At 40.4% G+C, this 12,302-nt stretch overlaps 1 long non-coding RNA gene across 1 annotated transcript in view; it reads left to right on the top strand.

The window, feature by feature from the left end:
* The window catches only part of LOC145519876 (uncharacterized), a 71,549-nt gene extending 62,509 nt beyond the window's left edge, over nucleotides 1-9,040 (top strand). Inside the window, exon 2 of the long non-coding RNA XR_014063992.1 lies at nucleotides 5,010-9,040. This is a non-coding gene — a long non-coding RNA (uncharacterized LOC145519876). The remainder of the gene's footprint in view (nucleotides 1-5,009) is intronic.
* The last annotated feature ends 3,262 nt before the right edge of the window (nucleotides 9,041-12,302 follow it).

Raw genomic sequence — 12,302 nt, 5'->3', positions numbered from 1 at the left:
AAAAAGAGAAATGACTACTCTGTATGCGAAATAAATAGCAGAAGCATGGAAAGGCACAGAAGTGCAGAACAGAGGGTAACTGACTGCACTGTCAGAGAAAGTGATCGAGAAGGGGTTCTCTTGATCATGTGCTAAAAAATCAATAGGATCCTTCAGGTGGAATCTGGCAGGCAACTAATCCAGGTGAATGTGCCTACCTCCAGATGTTTGAGTATGCATGTCTTAACAGGAAGAGATTCAAGGGTCAGATTCTACAACACCCTGGACTACATTTGCTGAGACCCTTGCTCTTGAGTTTTGTTCTTAGCTCTGTGTGTGTTAGTCACTCCATTGTGTCTGACTCTTAGCAACCCCATGGTCTATCCATGGAATTCTCTAGCCAAGAATACCAGAGTGGGTTTCCATTCCCTCCTCCAGGGGATCTTCCAGACCCAGGGATCGAACCCTGGTCTCCTGCAGTGCAGGCAGAGTCTGTCTGAGCTCATAGGGCAGTCCCATTCTTAGCTATACTTTTGCTTTTCTATTGGCTGCAGAGTCATCCTCTCGCCCATAGTGGTAGTGATGGAGTGGGGGATGGATTTACTTACCTGCATCATTGCTATCACTTTTATTTGTGTACAGTTTTTTCTGTTCACTAGGAGTGGATTTTGGCGGATACAAAGCCAATAAACTCTGCTAAGAATGTGCTGTGAAAAAGTGAATGTATTATCTTGCTATTAAAAATGGGAGGGGACTCCAAGGTGCCCAGCCTTTGAGAATAGCTTACAAATACATTGTCCAGCTCAAACATCTCCTTTTTAAGGAGAAACATTTTTTTAAATTAGTTTGTTTATCTATTTTTTAACTTTACAATATTGTATTTGTTTTGCCATACATTGACATGAATCCACCATGGGTGTACATGTTTTCCCCTTCCAGAACCCCCCTCGCATCTCCCTCCCCATCCCATCCCTCTGGGTAATGGAAGGCATGATCTCAGTTACAACCTCACTTGAAACTATAAAATTTTCTTGTTGTGGTGAATTTAGACCTACTCAAAACTGGAGAGTGACTTCTGAAGGCAGAGAGAGAAAGGGGCATTCATTTTAAAATGAGTATTGATTTTTTTTATTAGAACAGATCAAACATATTGCAGACAATACAGAAAATTATAAAAAGCAAAGTAAATACACCTAGTAACCCCATCTCCCCAAGTTAATTACATACGTAATATTGTGGGATATTCCCTTAATCTTTCTCCTAGCCATATGACATTATGTTTGGAAGATAAAATTAAATGTTATGTTATTTATGTTTTGTTAAAAGTAGTTATGTTAAACTACCTAACATATTGTGGTATTTTAATAGAATCCAGTTCTAATATTCAGTTCTAATCCAGTTCTAATATTATGCTTTCTATTTCACATGAATATTCTATCTGTGCTTCTTTGGACTTGCTGAGAAATAACCAGAAGCTACTTTCTCTTTTTTCCAATGTACTTTTGTCAGTATTTTCTAACTACCTTTCTTTCCTTTTTCTCTCCTCTCTGAATCTGTGATGATCACATGACTCTTCATCTTTCAGGCTTCTGTCTTTAGCTTCCATATGACCAGCTGAATTGAAATTCCCTCCTAATAGAAGGTTTTTTCACAAAACAATGTTAAGAATAAAATAAAAAATTGATATTTGCACTTGATCTAGTTGGTCTCTCCTCAGAATATTAGAATAATTACTGAGAACAAGGACGTAAAGAACTTTTAGTCCTCTATTCCACAGAGATATAAAGCACCAATTATTTAAATCTGGGAAAAACTTTTAGTTCAAAGGACAAGTGAACATTCAGATGCACCTCAGTGGGATACCATCTTATGAAGAAATCAAGGTAGAAAAGGAAAAATATCAAGGACTTGGAGATTCTGATATAAACAAAATAGAATTCCAGGAAAGCTGCAAATGCTTCAAATGAGAAGTTCTTATACAATGACTGAGTAAACCTGTATTTATACTGTTGTGATTAGGGTGACCTTAAGTGCAGCACTCTTCAAAGAACTTACCTTTAACAAAGTCATAATAGCAGGGTTGTTGTTAACTAACAATTGTAATATTCATTATTTCTGTCTGAACCATGCTTCTAGAGCAGTTCTTATTAACAAATAGTGTGTTCAACAACAAATGGAAGATGAATGAATACTGGATTGGTCTTCAAAATGTTGGACCGTAAGATTTAACCTGTGGGGAGCAAAATTATATTGACTAGTGAGGTTTACTTACAGGTCTTAACAGCATAAAAGCACGGGAACAAAAGTCAGGGGCAGTACTAAATGATGAACTCCAACTGGGCGGCAAGGATGCTGGGAGCAGGAGTAGAGTCACCTTCTGGGGAAAAAGAAGACTGTAGGCTCCACAGTGTTGAGGACCACAAGTGGTCACACTGCCTACTGCTGCTGCTGCTAAGTCGCTTCAGTCGTGTCCGACTCTGTGCGACCCCATAGATGGCAGCCCACCAGGCTCCCCCATCCCTGGAATACTCCAGGCAAGAACACTGGAGTGGGTTGCCAGTTCCTTCTCCCATGCATGAAAGTGAAAAGTGAAAGTGAAGTCGCTCAGTCGTGTCCGACTGTTCGCGACCCCATGGACTGCAGCCTACCAGGCTCCTCCGTCCATGGGATTTTCCAGGCAAGAGTACGGGAGTGGGTCGCCATTGCCTTCTCTGCGCGTACTGCTAGCAGAGCACAGTGCTAGGCACAGAGTAGCAGCTCAGAAATAAGATTTGTGATATGGATGAATAATGAATTCTAGCCCAGAAGGTGGGCAAGCATGCACATAAGAGTGTATGAATGTGTTGATATCTGTTCAGAAATATCAATCATAAGGCAGCAAGGAACAGTCTTATATATCTAATGAGTAATTGTCATTTCACCTGTTTTTTATAGGTTTAGTTGTACATACAACAGATTTCACCCTGGGATATCTCAAATGGCCCACATATCTTCTCACAGAAGCTGACAGAATTGATTCTGGTTACTTGGGGAGTATTGATAGATTTCACTCAAAAGTAGAAATGGTGTAAGATCTATTTCTTAATACAGTTTCACCTTGTAAACATTCAAAATTTAAGAAGGAAATGGTGCAAGAAGTATTTGTATTTGATTCGTTTTTCCCTTTTTGATTTCTTTCACTTCTGTTGCATTGCGCAGTAGGCTCAAGGGATAATACAAATTCGTATCACTTTCACTTTATTAATTGATCTAACAAAAGTCTGTTTGGTTGCTATTGCATCTTATTTGTTTAGTTAGGAAAACTAGAATTTACTGAGTTAAGTCCATACTTTTCAAACTTGGTTTGCCTGAGGATCAGAAAATCTTGTTAAAATGCAGATTCTGGTTCAGCATGCTGTTGTTGGGGCCAGTTGGTCCATCACTGATCTCCTTCTCCTTATGAACAAGGCTAGAAGCATTCTGGACTACTTTTGCTTTCTCCATATGGCATGCTTTGTCATAAATCTATGCCTTTCTACTATCAATCTTTTCAGAGCTCTTAGACACCAAATGAGCATTTGCCAGACTCCTATGTTTCCTCTCAGACATCACTCTCTCGAGGAAAGTTTCCATAATTTCAAGCTGGGTATCTACCTCTTATATGTACTAGCATAACACCCATATCTATATCTTAGCACTGGTAACACTGTATTACTTATTTATCAGAGGACAGTACTATTTATCAGAGGACAGCCAATGTCTTAACGTCTGAATTATCAGCACCATGGACATCTCCTAGGAAAGCCTGGAAACTCAGCCAGCATTTGCTGATGAGCATTTTTAGGGAGGACTTCCCCAGTGGCTCAGTAGTAAAGAATCTGCCTATCAATGCTATGAGGGAAGAGCCACTTTCTTCATGAATTAGTCAAGGGTCTTCTTTCAATGCCCCTGCCGTTTAATAGGAACCATAATCATAAATCCTTAGATTATGGATTTAGTTTCTATGAGCAGTGCATAACCAGACACATCCTGTTAAGAACAATTCTATAGTTAAGGGCCTTCCTCCTAGCAAATACCACTTCATCATTTACCAAGAGGACTAGTTATCATGCTGACATGAAGATTAGACTGGGTCACCTGTCCTCTTTGCTTTCACCCAGTAGCATACTGTTGGCAAAGGGTGTGAATGACCCTCATACCAGCTGCTTTAGTTCCTTTCTGACTTGATGTCAAGATGGGGTGATTCACTGCTCATAATAGAAGGGCAAAGTTAAATGCCTTAAGTGAAGACATAAATAGAGGTGGTGTTCCTGTGAACTGGAACTTATTTTCCAGAATCTTTTTGATTAATTCACCTTTTATTTTTGTAGCATAAGCAAAATAGTTCAAATTATAAAATTAGCACTTAATCATTTAAAAAGATTCAAGCAATATAAAACATTCAGAGAAGCAATGATACAAATAACACATGTTCCCATACTCCAGTGATAGTGTTAAAATTTTGATATCTTTACAAAATAAAAGAGATCACATTATAAATGCTGCTATATATTTTCTTTTTTGAAATTAATTATGTTATTCACTTATTTTATAAGATGTGTCCAGCCTAACTCTCCTGCATTGTCTTTTCCCACTCTTTACTTTCCAACCTGGGTGCCAGTCATGGAAATTAACAACTCCCAAAGCGAGTATTATATTGTCTGTGTCTTCACATATATTTTTCACTTGGTCCAAAAACCTCTTTTATTCTTTTCAACCTGTTTAACCATTGATGATATTTATCACTCAGTGAAAGTCTTGCCTACCCCAGGATGCTTTACCTTAACCACAGAATGTAACTTAGGAGTCCACCAGCATGTTCTTACAGTTCATAAAACCCTAATCTTAGCCTTTCCATAAATCACACTTATGAGAATAATATAATCACTGATTGTGTATTTCTCCACTGACTATAATCTCCTTAAGAAAAAGGCCATTTCTCAGTCAGCTGCAATACCAGATATTAAGTATAAATGTTCAACTCCATTCAATGGGACAACTCTTTTTTTCAGATATGAGATATCATATTCAAAGAGAGCGAAGTAGAAGGAAAGAGAATTCTCTCAGACAGAACTGACTTCAAAGGACCGGCATCTCCATCTCTTCTTCCCATCCCATCCCATCCCATCCTCACACTCTCCAAAAACAGGTAAGGAGAGTCATCTGTTTTTTGATGGACCTGATACTGAATGATTCCTGTAGGAACACTTTGACTGCTTGCTTCAGAATATGGGGAGAAAGAGGCTCCGCTACATCTAGTATAGTGGCTACACTAGATGGGGGCAGCATACTTGTCTGATAATTTTAGCTTTCTAAGGCTGGAAGTGGTCTGCTTTTCGTATGCTCACAAGAGAGGCTTCTTCAACTCCCAGCCATGCTGTCTGAATCATCTGAGAGTCCCCCCGACTCCTTCATTAACTCCTCTCGGTGCCAAATAGAGCAGGCTTGCTGTGACATCTGCCATAACGTGTCACAAACTGACAGGCACTCACTTCGTAGAGGGTACTGCTCTGCTACAGAGCCCACATCAGACTGACACACTGCCTCTCTTTGATGGAGAAGAGCAATTCTTCCACATCCTTAGGTAGAAAAAACTGGTCTAAAATGCCAGGCTCCTGTAGCAATATGATGTACATAGGGATATTATAATATGAGAGTTTTTAAAACTGTCATTCACCTTCCTGGACTTGGGATGTGTGACACACGGTTATGATAATCATTTGCCCTCATCTCAAGCATATTGATTCATTTATCTGTGCATTTATGCATTTGTGTATTCAACATATATGAGGGTTACTTTCTAAGATCCACCTCCTACTTGAGGAGGTGCCAAAGGGATTGATGGGTAAATAAAGCATTGTCCCTGCCATTAATGACATCTCATTCAAGTAGCAGACATGGGCATATAAACAGGATTGTAATGCAGTGAGACAAGGGCTTGTGAGAGTCAGGCATGAAGAATGTCGAGCAGAGAACAGTGGAAAGAGCCATTCATGAAGCCTCAGAGAATCGGGGAAGGTTTCACAGGGGAAGCGAAATAGGAGCTGATTTTTGAAGGGCAGTGACATTCACATGGGCTGGGTCAGGAAGTAGTGGCAACAGCATGTGCAGAGGAGGTAAGCGTAAAGTGGCATGGGCCATACTGCCCTGTGGCTGGAGCATGAGCTAAGCAAGTGGGAGTCACAGGAGATGGCATCAGGTGGGTGGGGGGCATAGTGTACAAGCCTCTGACTTTCTCATGTTGGCAATGCATGGTCATCAGCTGTTCAGGCAGAGTGGGCCAGGCGTGTGCTCCCCAACATTGTGCAATCAGGAGCAATAATAAGCTTTTTAAACTTTTGTATCTTCCCCTTGTTTGTTTTTATCATTCTCTGTATTTTCATAATGGTTAAAATCTCTAAAACATGCACAAAAAGATCTGTTGGTTTATGTTTGTGAGTAGCATGGAAACAGGGGAACCTGGGAGACTGAATCTCACTCTGCAGGGTAAAGCAGGTCACAGAAGCATAATAAAAAAAAAGGAAGGAAAGCTGAGAATCTTGAGAGAAATAGAGGAAGGAGAAGAGAGGTACAAATCTGGGACAGAGAAGTGGTCCAGTGATCTTGGAGCTAATTGCCTGATCCCTCTTCCAAGGAGGGTTGACCTGGTGCCTGGTGTCAAGGGACTGTTTTGCAGGGCAAGGGTCTGGAGGGCACAAACACATAGATAAATGTGGAAAACATCATGGATAACATACTTATCTGTGCTAGTAGAGGTTGATTCTTTGCTGATTGTGCATTTGCTTAGATGGGTGTGTTCCCCACAAATGTTTGTGGGGATAGAGAGGCAGATGAGAAAGATATTAGTAAGCAGATGGCCATGTGGGTCTTCCTTTTATTCTCCAAAGGATATGACTAACCTCATAAGGCAGAAATACTGCCTAAAATTATGCCAGGTACTCAGCAGCAAAGTCATTGGGACTGGACAGAACTAAGTTTAAATCTTAGCCCAACTTCCACATCTCTGTCTCCTCATTTTTAAAATAGGCATGAAAACACCTTTCAGCATAATTGCAAGGATTAGCTGAAATAATGTATGTAAAATATTCAGCCTGCTGCCAGACATTCAAAAATGAAGCTATTCCTTTACACAGTTAATATACTTTACACATTGTATTTTCTCTGTAGCATAGTAGGAGACACTCAGGAAACTTGGAACTACCCCTTAGCATGACTCTTCTTGGTTTGCAAGTGCGCTGGAAGTTTAATCTTTTGCAGGCTAAAGTACATCAAGAGTTATCACCAGTTGGTATTGAAGGAGATAGTCATTTGTCAGTAATATTGACCCAAGGAAAACCAGTCAGGTATAAAGAGGCATCACTTTGAAATGATGTGACAAATGAGGCTCCATCATTTGAATGAGGAGACAGTAATAGGGTCAGTGGATCTAGTGGCCCTGCTCTTGACACATAGTCAGCAGTCACTGCAATCCTCATAAGCGGGACTCTTCCATCGCCTGTATGAGCTAGGGGTTGGGAGTGTGGGTCCATAGTAAGAGTGGATTTGTATATCCCAGCATCAAAACCTGAGGTAGAATGACGACTTGAGTAATAAATATAATGATGTGAAAAATGCAGTAAATAGGTGTCAGTGTCATAACCAAAATATTAGTACATCTTTGAATATTTCTTTGACGATATATTCACTCACTTGTTAGAATTATTCACTGATAAACCTTAAGTGTTCATCTCTGAAGGCCAGCAAATTTTATTTAAGTTTAACTGAGAGTGGGTGAAATTTTGACACACTTCTATTCTTCCTTTGGCACTCAAGCTTATGTTTAATTCAGTGTTTCATAATTTGCAATGAAATAAACTTCTTCATGCATGAAAAATTTGTAAAATATGAAGCAAAGGGAGTACATGTCAGAGTATATAATAATATCATTAACTGCTTAAAAAAATTGTTTATGAGCCATGAACTTACACCTGTGAATTGAAAGGGGAAATAGAACTTAATATTGGATGCCAAAGAAACAGAAAGGTTTGTATTCCCTTTCCAGATCACCTAATAAAATTTGGAGTTTCACTGTCTGCCCAGCACTGTGCTAGAGACTGTGTGGATAGCATAACCTCCAAGGTAGCGGTTTCCCTGCCTCCAGCCTCTCCCATGTAATTCCTCCACCATTCCATGAGAACTGCCTTTAGGAGTATGTCATTTCAACTTTAGTTTCTATGGCCCCGACTTATCTCCTCCTCACTCCTTCCTTCTCTCTCTCTCTTTCCAATCCCCCTCTTCTTTCCCTCCTCTCTCTCTTCTCTCCTTTCCCTCCTCTCTCTCTTCTCTCCTTTCCCCCCTCCTTCCCCTGGGGCAGCAGGAAGCTATGGATGCTCTCTGAGGAGCAGTTGCAATGTCCGTGGTGGGCAGCACCACCCCAACTAGTGAGCACTCTCCTTGTTTTGTTAATACATCTTCTCTGGTTCTTACAGTCCTAGGAACTTCCTGTAATTCCTTATCTCTGTATTACCTATCTTCCTTTTTTCTTTCTGAACTTTTCAAACATGTTTGGAACTAGCATCCTTTATTAAATTACCTCCATTTGAAATAAACAGTGTAATTGGACCCTATTTTTCTTATTGAACCTTGAGTATAGGTGGGGTCAGAGTAACAATAGCAACACAAAATTTGTTCTCCCCATCATCTCCTCACACAGAGCTGAGCCACCTGCAACATGCCTCTCCCTCAAGTGTAATGAGGGGTCCATGGGAAGAGCTTGTGTGTGCCAATTCAGTTGAGCAGAGCCTCTGCGTTGCTGAGATTCTTGGGCATCTGCCATCTCTTATCATGCATCAGTCTCCATCATTGCTCCTCTGCAGGCTTCCTGGGCACTGCCACTTGTGCCAAAGCACTGCCCCATGCTTCTGTCCACACTTCATCATTCCTTTCCACCTGGGACCCAAAGCAGCAGCATTTGTGTCACTGGAAATCAGACTCCTCATTAAAAAAAAGAAAAAAAAATCTAATTCTGTTCTCAAAGCCCCATATAGGTTAGATATAACAAAAAGATGCTAGCACATGGTGGCTTTAGCATGACAGAATTTTATTTCTGTTGATTCATATTCTTGAAGTGAGCAGCCCAGGACTTTGCCCACCTCCACCACACCAACCCCAGTTGATGGGCTAACTCTGCCATCCTCAAAACATGGCTTCTATCTCTGTATGTCCATCACTGCCATTTCCCAGACAGAGGACTTTGCTTTAGGAGATGATTGGAAGTTGTTTTAGACACCACTTCTGCATACATCCCATTAGTTGGAACTAACTACAACAGAGGCTGGGAAATTTGTCTCCAACTAGATAATCAACTGCTTAGTTAAAACTGGGGTTCAGGGCAGCACAGGCAGGCATGTGGGTTGTAGTCTGTATAAGAGTGCCTTGCTGAGAGGTGAGGGGAGCTGATACACAACCCATGCTCTGCTCACCAAGCTATGAGCCCCAATCCACCTTTTCACAAAAGTTCCTCTGCTTGTCAAGCCACGTGTCCGCAGAGCTGTCTCTGTCCCAAGGGGGATTCCTTATGAAAGAAACAGAAATGCTGTTTCTTTCATAGAATCAGATATCTGATGTTGCAGCCTGACGGAGCAAAGACCAGAACCTGCCCCATGACTCCAAAGGTGCGGCAAACAGCACCCTTGTGATCGTCCCAGCAAACATGCCAAATGGACATACTTGGGGTGGGACGTGCCCTCTGTTCTGCTTCACTGCCTGCCCCTGTGTCCGTCCCCATGGAAACAAAACAGGCTGTTCCTGATCAACAGCAAAGCCTTAACTTTATTCTCGCTTTATGATGTGCTGATCAAACTCCCCAGTATAGCTATTCCCTAATGATCTCATGTGACTTCTACCAACAAAAGTGCGAGCTGAAAGGAGCCATTTTGTCTTCCTGCCCTGGAGAGCAGGAGGGCCCCCTGACTCCCCGCTTGCCAAATTATATGTGTCTGTCTCTTCATTATGCACTCGCCCCCGTTTCAGGTCTTTCACCCGCTGTGCTGGACGCGGCTATCTGAGATAGAAACAGTAACTCTCTGTATGGTTTGTATCCAGTCCATGAGGCTGGGGAAGGTGAGAAGAAATTAGGAACAAATGCCATCCTTTGACCTCCAGTGTTTTATTCCTCCTATGTGAACACAAAATCTTCTTGCTTCAACAGAAATAGTGAATTGACTACCTCTTATATCCTCCCCACTATTTCATTTACTTCCTTAACCCTCAAAAGTCTGGGCATGGTTATTATTATTTACAGGTTATGTATAAGGAAACTGAGACTCAAAGATGTTAGGTAACTTGCCCAAGGTCACACAGCCAACAAGCAGTTAGATATGAATTTTGTCCCAGGTCTATGTGACTCCAAATCCACTGCTTATTTTATTATCACACTGCCTATTAAGTTACAAGTACCAGTAACTTGTGACAAAAATGAACTACTTCTAATATGAGCCTTTTTAATAGAGAAGTTCCAGGGAACAGGACATCACCAGGGCCACACTGTCATTGTGGTTTACTCTTCCTATGAACTCTTTCCAATAAACATTTCATTTAAATTTAATAAAGTAGTTAATAAAACCATAAAGGTTAATTACTAGTTAAGGGAAAAATATGACTTCACATTGGTGAACATGTGAAAAATGAATCAACTTCGTTTTGCCATTAACCTAGGATTATACAGGCAATAAAGCATAATTATGGATTTAACATGTTAATTCCCAGTGGATTTAATAGCAGTGCTGTGAAATACATGACTAATCGCTAACCCATCTGACAAGCCTCAGACAGCACTAATCAAAATTAAATCACTTGGCCCACATGTGGATGCAATATATCTTTCAAGATGAAATGACTGTAATTTTTCATCGTGGAGTTATTATAAATGCCTCGGGATAGGGTGAAACGAAGAGACAGGAAAAGTGCGGGACATAATCTGTGATCTCAATCTGACATTTACTCTGGTAGCTAAGTTAGAAGAAAATAACTTTTTTCCCCGCATAAATTTAAGGTTCTCTGCAGGGTTTTATTGCTCACTCTAATGGTTCATGATTTACCTATAATTTGTAGAATAAATCAATGCATCCACATCCCTTAGATTTTTTATACCTTTTTTTCCTTTTCCTTTCCAAAAATAATATATTGGCAGTCAGCCCTTTGTGACACTAAGATTTTATATTTCAACCACTGTGTTTCATCAGTGAGACCAATTCTTAAGAAACAGAATCTTAAAATAACACTGTATTTCACTTACCATGATTTGTACCACCTGGTAACCATAAAGAAAAGTTCTTACTACTTGAAGAAAAGCAGTCTGAAAATGATGGACTATGGGCCAAATCTGGCCCACCAACTATTTTTATAAATAAAGTTTTATTGGCACATAATCACACTCTTTCATTTACGTATCATCTTTGGCTGCTTTCATGCTCCAATGGCAGAAGTAACTAGTGACAAAGACCATGTTCCCATAAAGGCTAAAATATTTACTATGTGGTCAAGTACGGAGAAAGTTTTCTTACTCTTAATCAAGAGGTTCATTTTTTTTTTTCCTGAATCCTAATTTAACTAAAATATGGTTGGTTTTAGGGCCTTCTGTTTCTCCCACTCATATTATTCATGTTGGATTTTGGTTCCCAATATTCCAAAGTCTCACATCAAAACTGCTTCCTCATAGTGATGAAAATTAAATATGAGAGAATAAAGTCTAATATATGGTGCCTACCCAGTAGCTGAGTGGTAAAAGAATCTGCCTGCAATGCAGGAGACACCAGTTCAATTTCTGGGTCAGGAAGATCTCCTGGAGAAGGGAATGGTTACCCACTCCATTTTTCTTGCCTGGAAAATCCCATGGACAGAGGAGCCTGGCAGGCTGCAGTCCATGGGGTCGCAAAAGAGTTGGACATGACTGAGCAGCAAAACAACAACAACTCTAATATACACAGATACTCACAAACATGAATTCATTGCCCCTGCTTCAACATAGTGCAGTTGCTGTTGCTTTAACAGGAGAAGGTACAGTGTGAAGGCTAATAGCATGAATTAAGAAGAGCACAACTCTGCCACTATAATCCTTGGGCAAATTACCCTGGGCAAGTTCTTAATTCCTCTGTGCCTCAGTTTCTTTGTCGGTAAGATAGGGATCATAATAATGTTCCTTTCAAGAGTTCTCAGTAAGATTAAAAGAGGTAACCCAGGCAGTATGTTGAGATTAGTCTTGGTGTGCAAGATGCACTATAGACCTGTGTTAGCTACTGCCACCACCACCATCATCATCAAAAGAG

Source organism: Giraffa tippelskirchi, chromosome 1 (assembly GCF_054371585.1).
Source record: "Giraffa tippelskirchi isolate mGirTip1 chromosome 1, T2T-mGirTip1v1.2.pri, whole genome shotgun sequence".
NCBI classification, from domain to species: Eukaryota; Metazoa; Chordata; class Mammalia; order Artiodactyla; family Giraffidae; genus Giraffa; species Giraffa tippelskirchi.
The sequence above is the reverse complement of the archived record's forward strand: the minus strand, read 5'-3'. Positions and strand labels throughout refer to the sequence as shown.